This window comes from Aythya fuligula, chromosome Z, assembly GCF_009819795.1.
Source record: "Aythya fuligula isolate bAytFul2 chromosome Z, bAytFul2.pri, whole genome shotgun sequence".
NCBI lineage: Eukaryota > Metazoa > Chordata > Aves > Anseriformes > Anatidae > Aythya > Aythya fuligula.
The window spans coordinates 28780615-28796214 of record NC_045593.1 but is presented as its reverse complement, the minus strand read 5'-3'; positions in this window follow the sequence as shown (position 1 = coordinate 28796214).

The window sequence follows — 15600 nt, the reverse complement described above, 5'->3', positions numbered from 1 at the left end:
TGGAAAGCAGCTTGGCAGAAAAGAACCTGGGGTTCCTGCTGGACACTGAGTTGAACATGAGCCAGCAAAGAGCCCTTGCCACTAAGAAAGCTAATGGTATCCTGGGTTGTATTAGGCAAAGTATAACCAGCAGTCAAGAGAGGTGATCCTTCCCCTCTAATTGGCATTGGTAAGGCTGTACCTGGAGGACTGTGTCCAGTTCTGTGGCTCCCCAGTAAAAGAGAAACATGGCCATACTGGAAAGAGTCCAGCAAAGGGCCAACAAGATGATGAAAGGACTGGAGGTGGTGAAGGGAGGGTGCAAAGAGGACAGAGCCAGGCAATGGGCAAAAAGATACACACAGGGAGCTCCATCTGATCATCAGAAAGAACTTATTTACTGTGCAGGTGACAGAGCACAGACATAGGTTGCCCAGAGAGGCTGTGGTGTCTCCCTCCTGGAGATCTTCAAAAGCCACCTGGATGTGGTCCTGAGAAACCTGCTCTGGATGTCACTGCTTGGGCAGGGGATTAGACCAGATGGCCTCCAGAGGTTCCTTCCAACCTCAGCCATATAAAATGTGTGCATGAGATGGCATGCAGATACCTCACTGTCATCAACAATCAAGAAAAGTCACAGGTACCATTTCTTCCCTTCCTTTTCTGTCTTTTTGCATGGAGTGAGGGTAGTGCCTTAACAAATGACAGCTGAAGACAGCTCTACATAAAATTCTTCACAAAGCCACTGGCTGTGGGAACCCAGAATAAGGTGGCTAGGAACATCTGGTTCATTTAGGAAGATACATACACAAAGTTAGAAAGTCACAGGCAGTACAGATGGAGAAGGATTTCTTAAAAGATCTTCAGAATGATCCTTTACTTTGAGGAGATAACATCTTGGTCTTGGAGTTAATGACCAGAGAGTTTGCAGTGTAAGTTAATGGATAGGTTTGTTCAGTGGTCCTTGAAAGACAGTGGTGCTATCAAGTCCTGCATAGACAGCCTGAGCAAAGGAAGAATTGCAGCAGGTGTGTACCTATTGAGAGGACAATTCATACTGGAGCTCCTCTACACTTCCTCTATGAAGATTTCCTTTGGACTAGAGCTGTTTTGATTTCCTGGATCAAGTGCCCTGAACAGTTGTGTGGTTTGCAGCTGCCCAGAGGACCAGACTTTTGTTCAGACCCTACTTCCTTCACAAGATCCTACTTCCCCCTCAGTGAGTTTATGGTGCTGCAATTTGGGATTGATTTCCTACAGAAAAAGTCTAGTTTGCTCTGGCAGGAACTACACTGCAAATCTAACCAAAGCAAGCTGAATGGGGGAAATTAAAGGACTTGTTTCTATACCACATTAAACTACTGACTTAGCAGCAGTGGAATATGAGCATGAGGTGCCCTGTATCACCATCAAAATAGCACTGTAATCTTCAAGCAGATAATGCTTTGTCTTTCAAAATGGTTCGTATGTTCCTACTTAGAGTTCTGATACCCTTGCCCATGGTGGAAAGAGGAGAAAAAGTTAAACACATTCAGAGCTTCCAAATTCTCAGACTCTTGTGTTACTCCTGTTCTTGTGTTACTGCCTTTTCCCCCTAAACTGAGCAAATTGAATGAAAGTCACAAGCAATCTGGAATGCTACAGAGAAGTTGCATTAGATTAGGAATAGACATTGCAAACGCTCAGTAAATTAATGCTGAAAAGCAAGTGAAAATGCATGAAAATTCAAAGGACTTGGAAACATGACTTCAATGGCAAATTATCTCCTACAATACAAGTTCTTAATTATCAGGGATTACAGGAAAAACTCCATCCACAGGTGCTCAGAATCTATTAATGAAGTAAAACTCAGTGATTCTCCTGGGGAAAACCACAGGTACCATTTTTTCTAGTTAAGTGCTTCCTCTCCTTATTGGAAGAGCAAGGAGAAAGGAAAAAGGAGAAACGAATTTGCGTGCATACACCATTTCCCAAGAAGTAAGTTCCTCTTCCCTAAGGAATGGCCATAGCATGTCAGGTTATCGTTTTGCCATCTCCAACAGCTCTCTCCACCTCTACAGTTCTAATACTTATTGATTGTGCCTGGCCAGTCAAAAATAATGAAGGGGATGATGTTGTTTTTGTTGTAAAATACATCTTTCTTTCTTTCTTTCTTTTTTTTTTTTTCCTTTTTAATAATAATAATTATTATTATTATCTAAAATGGAAGACATGAGCTGGAACAAACTGTTCTTAAGACATTTTGCATTTTCTTGTGCTTTTTCCATTATCATTTTTATAGCAGAGATTTCTGTGAGGATTCACAGTGAGTCATTTTATGAGGCAGCTCTGTACCATCTGCACTAAAGAGTTTCCTATCACTCTAGACATTACGTATCTCCTTATGGCAGCCTGGACACTGTAGGGAAATTGCCAAGCCAGGTCACATGCCAGTAGGCCATCATTCATCCAAAAAAGGCGGGCAAAATCTGCTTACAATTAGGTTCAAGCCTTGGTTCTGGATAACATGTCCTTGTGGCTACAAATTCTTTCCTGCCAGCCCCCCACAGGGCTCAGAAGGAGTCCTAGGATGGTCGGTGCCTGACCAGAGAGAAGAGGTCCTGGCCTCTCACTTTCTTTCTCACCCTTTTTCAATCTTTTACTCTTTTGTGAGGAACAATATGTTTCTGTATTGTCTCATGCTGATAGTGAGTGCAGCTGCTGTTCAAAAGGTTTATGCAAGAGATACAGTTAAATGATGAAATTGAAGAGAAAAAGTAAGAAAAGAAAAACAAAAAAATAAAAGCTGCTACTTCAAGGAAAAATATATAATATATTAATTTGAGTTTCTAACTTCCAAAAAGAAAATATTTCTTGAGAGTACTATATATGTAGAAATAAGCCGAAACACTTATAATGTAAATGGGGCTACCTTGTTAATCCCACAGCTCTGCATACCAACAGAAAAAAATAAATTATTTAATTAAGATTGAAATTAAAGAGTATATATAAAGAAAAAAAAAAAAAAGAGAGAAAAAAAAAAAAACAAACTAACAAAAAAAAAAAACACCATTTGAATACATTCAAATGAAATTCTTCTCCTGCAGCATAATCTGATTAAAAGGAAGCATTTGTTGTGAGATGGATTCCAACCTAACAATAGATTATGTGAGGTTCAGGAGATTTCTCCAGCAGAAGATGAAACTTTGATTTTAAAGTAGGTCTGAAATTATTTGGTTATTGGACAGTGCAAGTTAATTCAGAAATTATAACAAGTCATTTGGAATTCCTTCCCCTTTTCTTTATGAGCCAAGACTTGAATTCAGTCTTCCCCAGTTGCTCTTGGCAACTATAGTTACCTGTAAAGAGCACAGATCCCTGTCTGCTAGCGGTATCATTTGCTAAAGCGGGAGTGTAGGACATGGTGTGGCTGTACTGAGGCCTAGTCAGGAAACATTTTCAGATGATTTTCACTGTAAAGCTTCATTTAAATAGACATTTATAATTTTAGCCCCACGTCCATTCTCCTTTTAGACAACTGAAATTGATATGGCTGCTGGGACTACAAGTCACAGCAACATTTACCCCACCTGGAGAATCACATCAACAAATCTGCAGGTTTTAAGTCCAGTGGATGTAGTCTGCAAAACTTAGGGATATATCACATAAGTCCTCTCCCAGGACAAACATTTCAGCTCCATCATACAGACCACAGCAGATGTTTTTTCATTGCAGAGTTATCTTTATTGAGCATGATCAATGATCATTGCAAAGACTGTTGTCATGATTTAGTGTCTGAAGGTGGTCAGGCAGCAGAGAAGAAAGTGCCTTCTTTCCTGTAGGTGACTTCCTTCTCATCTGGCCAATAACGTAGTTATGAGATAGAAGCAGAGACAATGTACAATCAACGTACATCTAAGAGGTCTTTTCTATTGTGACCCACTTCTTGGAAAACATATGTAGTCTCTGAAAATTATAGCTGTACCATTGCTGATGGTATTGAAAGCAACAGCACTATTTCAGAAAAGAGAAAGGCAAGTGAGACTTCATATTCAGAGATTCCTACATTCATAGAAGGTTTTACTTCTGTGAATCACTGAGAATTTAAAGGAAAAAGAAAACATTTTTGTAAAGTCCATGCTTGTTTATGTAATGACACATTCTTATAAATGCTGAAGAGTCAAAGTTATGGAAGCAAGGCATTGGATTTAGGAATACACTAATTATTGTGATATTGAGGACAATGTGAAGCTATTTGAGATTTGGGGTGCTTTCGTGTCAGAAAAAAAGTTTCTGTTCCAGCTGCTTTGTTCTTTCAGAGAACAAACTACTGAACCAACTCAGTACTCTAGAAAGACACGTGTACGTCTGGAGAATTCATTGATGCTTATGCACTTTGTGAGCGTGGTTACCTCTGATCCAGCTGGAAAAGAAAAAATAAAAAAAATTAAATTAAATTAAATTAAATTAAAACAAAACAAACAACAAATTTTCTCTGTTACCTGCAGGCTGCTACATAAATTAGTCAGCAGGGGAATACAGCAAGGCTAAGTGCTTTGGTTCAAACTTGCCTCCAAGTGTGTGCTGCTGGGCTACAGCCTCAAGTAAAAAGGCTCTCACAGCACTGACTCCTGCATCATCTGAATGCAGCTGTGTCAGCATATATCTAAAATGATCTGATGAGACTGCTGCATTCAGCACCTTACCCTGAAAAGCACTTGCTGTGACCAGAACTGCTCATAACTCACTTGCAAGCTGGCCAGTCAAGTGCGTAATGGCTTGTGCAAAGAATGCTGCTGGCCTCTACCCTCAGTGTCAGTTTTATTTGTGGGATCACTGGATAATCAACAAAACCTGGAGGACCACAGGACAACTTTGACCTGAACTAGAGTTGTCCCTACTACTTGGCTCTTTAGTTTTCTTCTCAAATGTAACAGGCAGAAGGTGCATCCTGTAAACAAATTATAAATAAGTGCCACCACCACCCAGCTGATTTGGTGGAGTAAAATTAAGAATAGAGACAGAAAACTTCCAATCTCTGGAGGCACATGAGCTACCCACCAGAAAAACTGTACAAGAAGACCATGTTAGTGATTGGAACTCTCAGAAGATTAAAGGGTTGTAGAAAAACTCTACAAGAAAGACACAGGTACAGAAAAAACTGCAAAGGGGTGAAAAAAATGCATGTGGTACATGGGAAAAAAAAAAAAAATAGTAAAAAAAAAAAAAGTCCAAGGACAAAGAGATGCACACAAGGAAAAAGGGATGGGAAGGAGGAGCTTCTGTTTAATTTTATTCTTATCTGGTATTGATCTGATGACAAGAGATTTGGTGCCATCATTATTTCTTTACTTGATACTGACTCTTGACCCAAGGAAATCCCTAGCAACAGGTCATAGTTCTCTTTTACTTAGTGCTGTACCATCATAGAACAGGAAGATGGCACTTGCTCCAGTGAGCTTCCAGTCAAGCTCTTTGGGTTTTGAATAAGAGGAGCTGGTGATTTACACTGTGCATTATTTTTCTTATAGAAAGCAGGGAGAAGATTAATGTTTGGACAGCTGCTATCAGGTGAGGCCAGTCTTCTGCAGTGAGCTAGGCTGTGTCAAGCCAAGGCCAAAAGTCTGCAAAAAAAATAAAAATAAAAATTAAAAAAAAAAAAAAAATTAAAAAGTGCTACAGGCTGGGAGACGAGTGGTTAGAAAGCTGCCTGGCAGAGAAGGACCTAGGAGTATTGGTTGACAGTCCGCTGAATATGAGCCATCAGTGTATTCAGGTGGCCAAGAAGGCCAACAGCATCCTGGCTTGTATCAGAAACAGTGTGGCCAGCAGGTCTAAGGAAGTGATTGTCCCCCTGTACTCAGCTCTGGTGAGGCCGCACCTTGAGTACTGTGTTTAGCTTTGAGCTCCTCGCTACAAGAAGGACATGGAGGTGCTTGATTGTGTCCAGAGAAGGGCAACAAAGCTGATGAGGGGTCTGAAGAACAAGTCTTACGAGGAGCAGCTGAGGGAGCTGGGCTTGTTCAGCCTGGAGAAAAGGAGGCTCAGGGGTGACCTTATTGCACTCCATAGGTACCTTACAGGAGGCTGTAGTGAGGTGGGGTTGGTCTATTCTCCCACGTGCCTGGTGACAGGATGAGGGGAAATGGGCTAAAGTTGCGCCAGGGGAGGTTTAGGTTGGATCTTAGGAAGAACTTCTTTACTGAAAGGGTTGTTAGGCATTGCAATGGGCTGCCTAGGGAAGTGGTTTGGTCACCATCCCTGGAGGTCTTTAAAAGACATCTAGATGTAGAGCTTAGTGATATTTAGTGGAGGACTTGGTAGTCTTAGGTCAGAGGTTGGACTCTGTGATCTTGGAGGTCTCTTCCAACCTGGATGATTCTGTGATTCTGTGAAGAATGTGAAGATTCAGAGTATGGGGTGGGAGAAAGTAAGTCAATGGACTTCCCATTGTTCTTTGCTTTCTGGGGGCAAGAAATGAACAGCCATGCTGCACTTACTGCAGACTGTGTGGGAGGGCAGACCATGGCAACTGCAGCAGCAAGTTGGCTTGTACAAGAACTTTTTTCATTGAAAATTTGGTGGTAGCTGGGGTGCACGTCAGGTCTTCCATAAGTCTTGGCTTTACCAGGGAGGTCTTTTGCACAAACAACTGCAGGAAACTTGACAGGTTTTCAGCTACTTGCAAACTTAGATCTGTGCTTACCAGCTCTTCTGCACTTCATTTTTCCAGTGGTATTTCAGAACTGTTAGCTTCTTTTCTTTTTAAGAGTAAGAAAGAGGGGGGAAAAAAAAAGTGCAAAATTTAGGAAAAAAAAAATACTACTGAAGACTTTAATTCAAAAAGTAGCACTAGTTAAGACCAGTCCTATTATTTATCCCAAATCATCTTGTTCATACATAACAAATCATCTTGTTCATACATAAGTTTAATAGTTCATGAAAGGAGGGAAAGAATCTTTTATGTTGTCTATACTTCAGATTAGAAAAAGAACAGCAACCTTTCTGCATAAAATCACACTACATTTTGAGATACCATGCAGTAATACATCCCAACGTCAGACCTTTTCCTTTCACTCTGCTGTCTAAATCCTCATCTGTTTGTTTTGGTTGATTTGTTTTGGTTGTTGTTGTTGTTGTTGTTTTTGGGAGGAGGGATTTCTTCTACAATTCTTCCCACTTCACATGTGCTGAAAGTCTCTAATTAGCCCAAGCTACCACGTAAACAGAAGTATAAAGAGCACATTCATCAACTGCTCCTGTCTAAACTCAATGGGTGCTCTGACTCTTGACTAATACTAGAATTTAGGAGGTGCTGCCTGTCATCTGGCTGCATGTACAGACTGGGCGATGAGACGCTGGAGAGCAGCCTAGAAGAGAGGGATCTGGGGGTCGTGGTAGACAGCAAGTTGAATATGAGCCAGCAGTGTGCCCTGGCAGCCAGGAGGGCCAATCGTGTCCTGGGGTGCATCAAGCACGGCATCGCTAGTAGGTCAAGGGAGGTGATTGTCCCGCTCTACTCTGCGCTGGTGCGGCCTCACCTCGAGTACTGTGTGCAGTTCTGGGCACCACAGTATAAAAAGGACATGAAACTGTTGGAAAGTGTCCAGAGGAGGGCTACGAAGATGGTGAAAGGCCTTGAGGGGAAGACGAACGAGGAACGGCTGAGGTCACTGGGCCTGTTCAGCCTGGAGAAGAGGAGGCTGAGGGGGGACCTCATCACAGTCTACAACTTCCTCGTAAGGGGTTGTCAAGAGGCAGGAGACCTTTTCTCCATTAACACTAGTGACAGGACCCGCGGGAATGGGGTTAAGCTGAGGCAGGGGAAATTTAGGCTGGACGTCAGGAGGGGGTTCTTCACAGAGAGGGTGGTTGCACACTGGAACAGGCTCCCCAGGGAAGTGGTCACTGCACCGAGCCTGTCTGAATTTAAGAAGAGATTGGACTGTGAACTTAGGCACATGGTCTGAACTTTTGGGTAGACCTGTGCAGTGTCAAGAGTTGGACTTGATGATCCTTAAGGGTCCCTTCCAACTCAGGATATTCTATGATTCTATGATTCTATGATCTTTTCCACAGTCAGTGCCTTGCTTTTGAACACATTGGGCATCTGGAGGTAGAAAATGGAGGATCCCAGTGAGAAGTCTAACAGGGGAGTTACGGCTTCTGTTTTAATAATTGCTCAACTGAACTACAATTACCACAGCTCAGGGAAATAATAATAAACAGAGCTGCTGTCAAATTAAGCAAAGCACATTTCATATGTCTGTGCCTCTTTTATATGTATACATAAGCAGAGGGAGAGGAGCAGAGAGCATACACATCAAGTGATGAATACCAGCCCCTGGGGGTTCTTAGAAAACAAATGGGATAATTTTAGAGAACCTAACTATCATTATTATGATTATTTATTATTAAAATCCATGCAGTAAGAAAAAGCAGCATCAGGTGATTATTGCTATGTACATAGAGAACTTTCAACATTTATTGTAAAATATTCTCTCATGTCAAACCAATAATCACCCTTTCAAAATGATGCCGTGGAGAGCTATATATATGGAGTGCTGAGTATAAATCTTTTGATTCCCTGTTGTAATGTGCAAAGTGTCGCCTCTCACATGAAGGCTGCTGCTGCAGGGCTTTGTGGCAGCTGAAAAGCACATGTTGTGCTTCCCCCGCCTTCTCCTTCCCATTTCCTTACAGATTTTCAAAGTCTCTCTTGATAAATGTCTTCAGAAAAATATTTTATGAGGTGCTTACCTATAAAAATATATCTTTCAAGGCCATGTACACAATGAAGCCTTAAACACTAACCACACACAAGAAACACTGTTCGTTTGGTCCAGAATGTAGATGGGAGGAAATCGAAACCAATCAGTTCTCAGTGAGGGCCAAGGTGGAACCTATTAACAGTTTGCTGTGACTTGACGTTATTCACCTGCTGCGGGAGAGAAGAGAAACCCTCTCACGGAGGATGCCCTTTTGTTCAAATGGTGGCTCATGCCTCAAGACATGGAGCCTAAAAACCTCAGCATGCATGATCAAAGACTTGGGACAGCTTCTGCAAGAGGAAAAACCCAATGTGCTGAGACTCTTCAGTGGAAAGGGGTTGAATGCTGAAGGGAGGAGATGGCCCAGATCCAGTGATAAATATCATGAAGGGTTTAAAGAAATGATTGGGGAAAAATCATTCACCTTTTTTTTTTTTTTTTTTTTTTTTTCCCCACATAGCACAGTAACAAGCTACTAGGTTTAAAGCAGACAAACTCAGGTACTTTGTCATCCAGTACATAACTATGTTTCAGAGCTCATTGTCACGAGACAAAGTAAAGATGAGGAATATAAGTGTATTCAATGAGCAAAAGAAGGTTGTATTACCAAAGTGCCTGGACCTTGGTACTTCAGTGAGCCAGTGACAGACCCTTTTCTTTAGGAGAAAGGTTATGAGGTCATGATGGTCACAAAGAATAAATCTCAAATCTCATAGCTGAAACCTTCACCATTGCAGTCCTCCTAAATAACTTGCAGAGGCATCAATTCAAGTATGACCCACAGGGAAAAAAATCACTTAAAAATCTCTGGGCATGCTTATGGTGCAGTTCACATTTCCAAAATATCATGGCTATTTTACTGCTGCTCCAGGAGCAGCTCACAACAGGTTGTTACTTCTATAAAGTGTTTTCAGTTATTTTGTGGATGTTCACCATACCACACTGAAAGGTAAACAGCCTGTGATTGCCTGAGAGAAAAAAATAATAATAATTTACTGTTACAGCTCTCTAATTCAGAAGAAAATATCAAAATGTGTTATTTTCAAGGGAGGTCAACTGTCAAGGTAACTTCTCAACATGTACCTTTCATTCCACCTTTTCAACATACTATGAATGTCCTCTTAAGTCCTGATGTTTTTTTTATCCATGGTACAAATATTACATCTTTTCCCTCACATTATACCTAGGATCAATGTGCCAAGAGTGAATCACAAAATTGCAAAATATGGCACCATTACAGCTTGACTCAATGTAGCAGTTCCATTTATCATTTTAGGTGAATTTATTTTAGCTATGTAAAACAAGGAAACATCAGTGGATGAGGAAACAGATGTTACATCTGTTCCTGTTTCACTGTACAGACAGCAAGAAAATATCAGCATAGCTTATTCCTAAATATTGCTGATTCTATACAGCCACGGTCATTTACATTGAGATCTGTGGGACTTCAAATTTCTGAGACAGCAGTGCTGCATGGCCTGTTTCAGTTGTCCTCTGGTCTAAAGTGAATAAAATGTCAATATCAAAGAAAATAGCACACAGAGGAGAGATGAAAAGGAGGCTACTGCGGGAGGGGGGAGGGGAGGGGGGAATTGAATTAAAGGACAAGAAAATAGGTAGGTTATTTCCACAAGGCCCTTGCCACTTTGCCTGTTACTTAGAACTTGCTCCTGAACAGGTGTCCTCAGCTCCCGGTCCCTCACTCACTCCATGGCATCTGAAGGCACTAAGCTTGAAAATGGAAATGTGGTAATGCTGTGTCTTATATACCTTTAGCATGCATTGTACCTATCTGCAGTGAAATATAATAGGCTGTCAAGGGACTATTCCCTCTTCCACTATCCACAGGAAGCCCTTTGCACTCTTGGATTAGAGGCATATTTAATTCCAGGCAGAAAAACACTATTGAGGTCTGAGATTGCCATGATGTAGCTGCATGAATTTGATTTTGCTTTTTTTTTTTAACAACTCTGCATTGGGTGTGATTTATGCAGTCTGTAAGCAGAAAAGTAGAAATAGAAATATGTTAAATCTACTTTGAAAATTTTGTTGTTTGTACTTTAAGAAATTTTACCTACTCCAATCCAAACATGCTTTCACTCTAAAAATTACACTGCCTTGGTTTGATACAGCCAGGAACTATTTGTCTATTGCATTTATGATTTATTTAAAGGACTGCTTTGGGGTTCAAAAGAATTTCGTACTCTGTATGGGCATTGGTCATTGGGTGGTGAGCAATTGCACTGTGCATCACTTGCTTTGTATGTTCTTTTATCATTATTATTATTATTATTATTATCCCTTTATTTTCTGTCTTATTACACTGTTTTTATCTCAACCAAAAGTTTTTCCCCCCTTTTTTTTTGTTATTATTATTTCTTCCCCATCCCAATAGGGAGTGGGAGAGAGTGAGTGAATGGCTGTGTGGCGTTTAGCTGCTTGCTGGGTTAAACCACAAGCCTACACCTATTCTTACAGAAAAATGTCAGCCTTGCTGTACAGTCTTTTCTTTTCCCATCAGATGGAAAAGCTGTAGCAGAAAATAGACAAGGACTTAAGCATCAGAGTTAAGGCTCCCTTTTGCTTTTCCCTATCCCTATCCCTATCCCTATCCCTATCCCTATCCCTATCCCTATCCCTTCTTCATGCACTCTTGTCAAAGGAAGCTTCCCTAGCCCAGTCCATATAATGTCTCAGAAAAAACAGAATTTATTCTTTCAGTTGTTCCATGAACTAACATTCTGTATGCCTTTCAGTAACAAAGTTTAGCTTCAGGGTTAACTTGTGCCATCTTTGAGGATTTAACCAAATGATTTTAGTGCTCTTCCCAGTGCTAAGTGTCTCCCAAGACTGTCTGCTGAATGGGGGATGTCTTTTGTTTCAGTGCTCGTACAGGTTTATGTGTCTCTTGTACAACTTACATTTAGCTTAGATTTTAAGTATTATATACACTGTGTGTTCTTGCTGACAGTAGAAAATCTAGGATCATCCAAGGAAAATCAGAGCAGACAGTATTCTGCTTATATCAGCCATCAGGCTTCAAATGAAAGTGACAAACTACAGAAAATTATATCGTGCCTTTACTTATATAATAGCACTGGTGGCAGAAAGCTACCTTCCTGCCCTGCTGAATTGACCCAGACACATAGACTTGGGTTATTTCTATTACTAATGATACAGAGCTACAAATGTTACTATGCATTGTTGTGTAGCAAGTGCCTTTATAAATTTGCCAAGGTTGTGTGCAGCTGGAAGTAAACGTGGGGTAGCTCCTTTGCTTTTCATCTTTGGACACTAATCTATTGTACAAATGTTTAAACACAGCATGGCAACCCTTACTGGTAAATTCATGGAAGAAATATCACCTGTAGACAATGACTGATGTCTGCTTCATGCATTTCTGCCCTACTTCCAATCCATATATTTCGGAGGAGAAGATATCATATGGATTAAGTTAGTAACACTCATCCTCACATTTTCAAGGAGCACTTCCCTTTAAATCATATCTCTGTGGACCCTGACAGGCTTTCGCACCTAGTCTTATTTCATGCTGGAACTTTCCAGGGATACATTAGTCGTGCCTCACAAATCACCATGTTTACTAGTGAATGAAACACCGTACGCAAGCATTACTTAAATCCATGATGGAATCAGGAGCATTTTACACTTGTGTTGGTGGTGAGCTAAAGGACCCATCTCCTTGAGGTTTCTACCATATGTTTTGTTCTTAAAGCAAGTGTCTTAATATGGCACTCACAGAAGCTTTTGATTAGTGGAAGGTTCCCATGATATCTTTATCTCATGGTAGGTTTCCTCTATACTCATCTGCAGGCATTTTATTTTTATTTTTTTTAATCTAAGGAGTATTAGTCAGGGATCCTAATACATTTTTAGCCAACATCTCACTTATTTTTGTTCAAAAAAAAAAAAAAAAAGAGTAAAAAAAAAAAGTATCTCTTATCTCTGGTTCAACATGTAAATATCTGAATACAGGAAACATATATATAAACTACTAGTGTCTCTTCCAAATACCTAGAGCACAAATTCTATGATACTAATGGTCGTGCATGTATCTAAACTGACTACCCCTGTCAAATGTATGCTTCCGTGAGTCAAAGTCTGAAGTTTTTAATTTGGAAATAGACTTTAAAGTAACCTCTGAAAACAGCAGGAAAATGAGCAGAATCAAAGTCTCTGAAACACTACTGTATTCTGTAGAAGGACATTATCTCTACTCAGATAATTTACTAACATTTTGGTGGACATACGATATTCTAAACACTTTTGAGACTAGATTGTAATGTTTTGGGCCAGAGAAATCACACTTTTAAAAAAACAAGTTCAAGGAAAGTATCATCCGGCCTGACTGCTGCCTTCTATAGTACAGGTGGAATAAACCTAGGCAACTCTAATTAGGAGGCAGTCAAAGTAATGTTCACAGGTAATAATGCAGCAGAATATAAGATAAGAGCCAGGCTGAAGCAGGTCCTTATCAGCTCCTTCAGTGCTGTGATTGGTAATTTTACAGGCAAAATTGTCCATGAACCCATTTATTCCAGATTGTTGTTTTTGACTCCCTTTTCCAGAAGACATGGATCCTGAAGTATGCAGAAGGTGTGCAGGTCAATGATGTCCTAATAAGGATAAGCACAGATTTTGTGTTACCTAAATTGTTTTGTTGGAAACGGATCTAGAGTATCCCACTGAGAGGTGGCACACCATGACATAAAGAAACACCATATGGCTGTGTCATAACGAAAGAACCCAGGCTGCTGTGGGTTGGTTTTACTGCACTTTCTACTAGAGCTGTGCAGAAAGAGCATTGTTTTTTTTTTTCTTTCCAAAGGATGTAGCCTGTATTCCTTCATGTGACAAGGTACATCAGCTGGCTGTTGTTGATACAAACTTCCTACATGAGGGCATGAGGTCTTTTAAGCTCTCTCAGTTCTTGGAGGAGAAAGATAAATAAATACCTCAAGAGGGCAGTAAATTTCATCTGAAGACAGGGAATCTCTGGAGTTGCTTATCTAATTATGGAGGTAAAGTAGACTACAGGCTTACAGCAGATAGCTGGTTTAGGTAGCTAAATGTAAATTGAATTTAGTTTGTGTCCCATTGCACACCCATGTAACACAGAAGAAGCAAAAGGACTATTTCCATGTGAGTCTCCAGACTTTGTTTCTGCACCCAAAGACAATGGGAAGGCAGGCATGCAATGCTTTGTGCTTCCAAGGAAGCCATTTCTCACCATGTACCTGTGAAATTATCTTGTCTCTGAAGATGAGATGCAGAATAAATTTATAAGGAAACCATGCAAAAACAGGCAGCTAAATCTCTGTCTGGGCAGATAAATAAACTGTTTGATCTTTAAAAATGCTCTGGTTGATGAATTTTAGTGATTCATATTCTCTATTTTGGTGTGACTGCAGATACAAGTACATTCCCCACAGTAGGTAAATAATAATGTTCTTCAAGTCAATGGATATCTTTAATTTTAGTTTATCCATTTAAATATAATTGCTTACATAACTAGAACCAAGCCTATAAGCCACGAGGCATATCATCATCATGGTATCTACTGCATTGAACTAGGAAATTAGGACAAACATACAGGTAACTGGCTCAGTAAAGTAAATGAGGAAGAAGAGAGAACAAATCAGTGCTACTTCATCAAAAAGCCTGGATGTTGCAGAAATATGTTTTGAGCTGTTTGGTGTGTAAACTGCACGGTCTTTGTGACCTAACATACAAAATAGCTTTCTGTCTACCCTTAAACATGCTCTTTGTCACGGTAACAAAAGCCACAGCTGTAAATAGTTTATGGTGCAATTGCTTGATCAACAGCCACTGGAATAAAAGTAAGATGAACCCATCTTTGTTGCCTCAACAGCCCTCACCTCTGCTACAAAAATGCTTTTTAACTGCCTGCAGACGGGCTTCTTCACAAGTGTTTCTAATTCAGCTAAACATCTTGATAGGAAATGTCATAAATTACATGTATGGGACTGTCAGTAGAATTTTCAACAGATGTAACATGAGTTCATATTGAAATAAAATGAGAACTTTGGACAATTCTGAGCCCATAAACATTTAACTTCACCTACAATCCCACTCACAAAGATATTTGGGAAATATTTGATGATCTCAGCTACCATGTGATTGGAGGGAAAGAAAGACTCATAGTCTGTCATTTCATTACACCTTGCATTGTAATCTTCCTGCATTTTCCAGAAGTGATTCCACTTACATATTCCTGAAGTGATAAAATGTACCACAGATGAACTATTGTGTCCATTTCCTGAATGCTCATCTTGGACTGGGACAAAATTTTTTCTCTAGACTTTGATATTCATTTCCTGGTATATTTATTTCTCTGGTAGGCGTTTGAGATCTGGGTGCTGAAAAGACACATGCATGTACTTAACATTATATATGTGAGTACTGCCATTGATCTCAGCATGATTACCCTTTTTCTGAAGTCATTGAGACTACTCATGTCTGAAATCGGGCAAGTAAATTAAACCATTTCAAGATCAGGCTTAATGCAAATATTTTTTCCCTCAACAGTGTTCAGTGGGAAAAAAAAAAAAAAAAAAAAAAAAAAAAAAAAAAAAAGAGAGAAAAGAGAAAAAAGAAAAAAGGGGAAAAAAAAAAGAATAAAAAGAAAAAGAAAGAGAGAGATTTCCCTTTCAGACCTGACCTAGTATTTTCTATTCTTGACACTTTTGTTATCATCAAGACTACCTTATTCCTGGGTCTAATTCTGCTCTATTTTTTTTTCTGTAGTTGTAAAATGTGTTATTTGAATTTCTGTGAAACTTATTTTCTTCTTGTTTTCACTGCAAACTCTGCTAAATTTGAAGTATTGTAT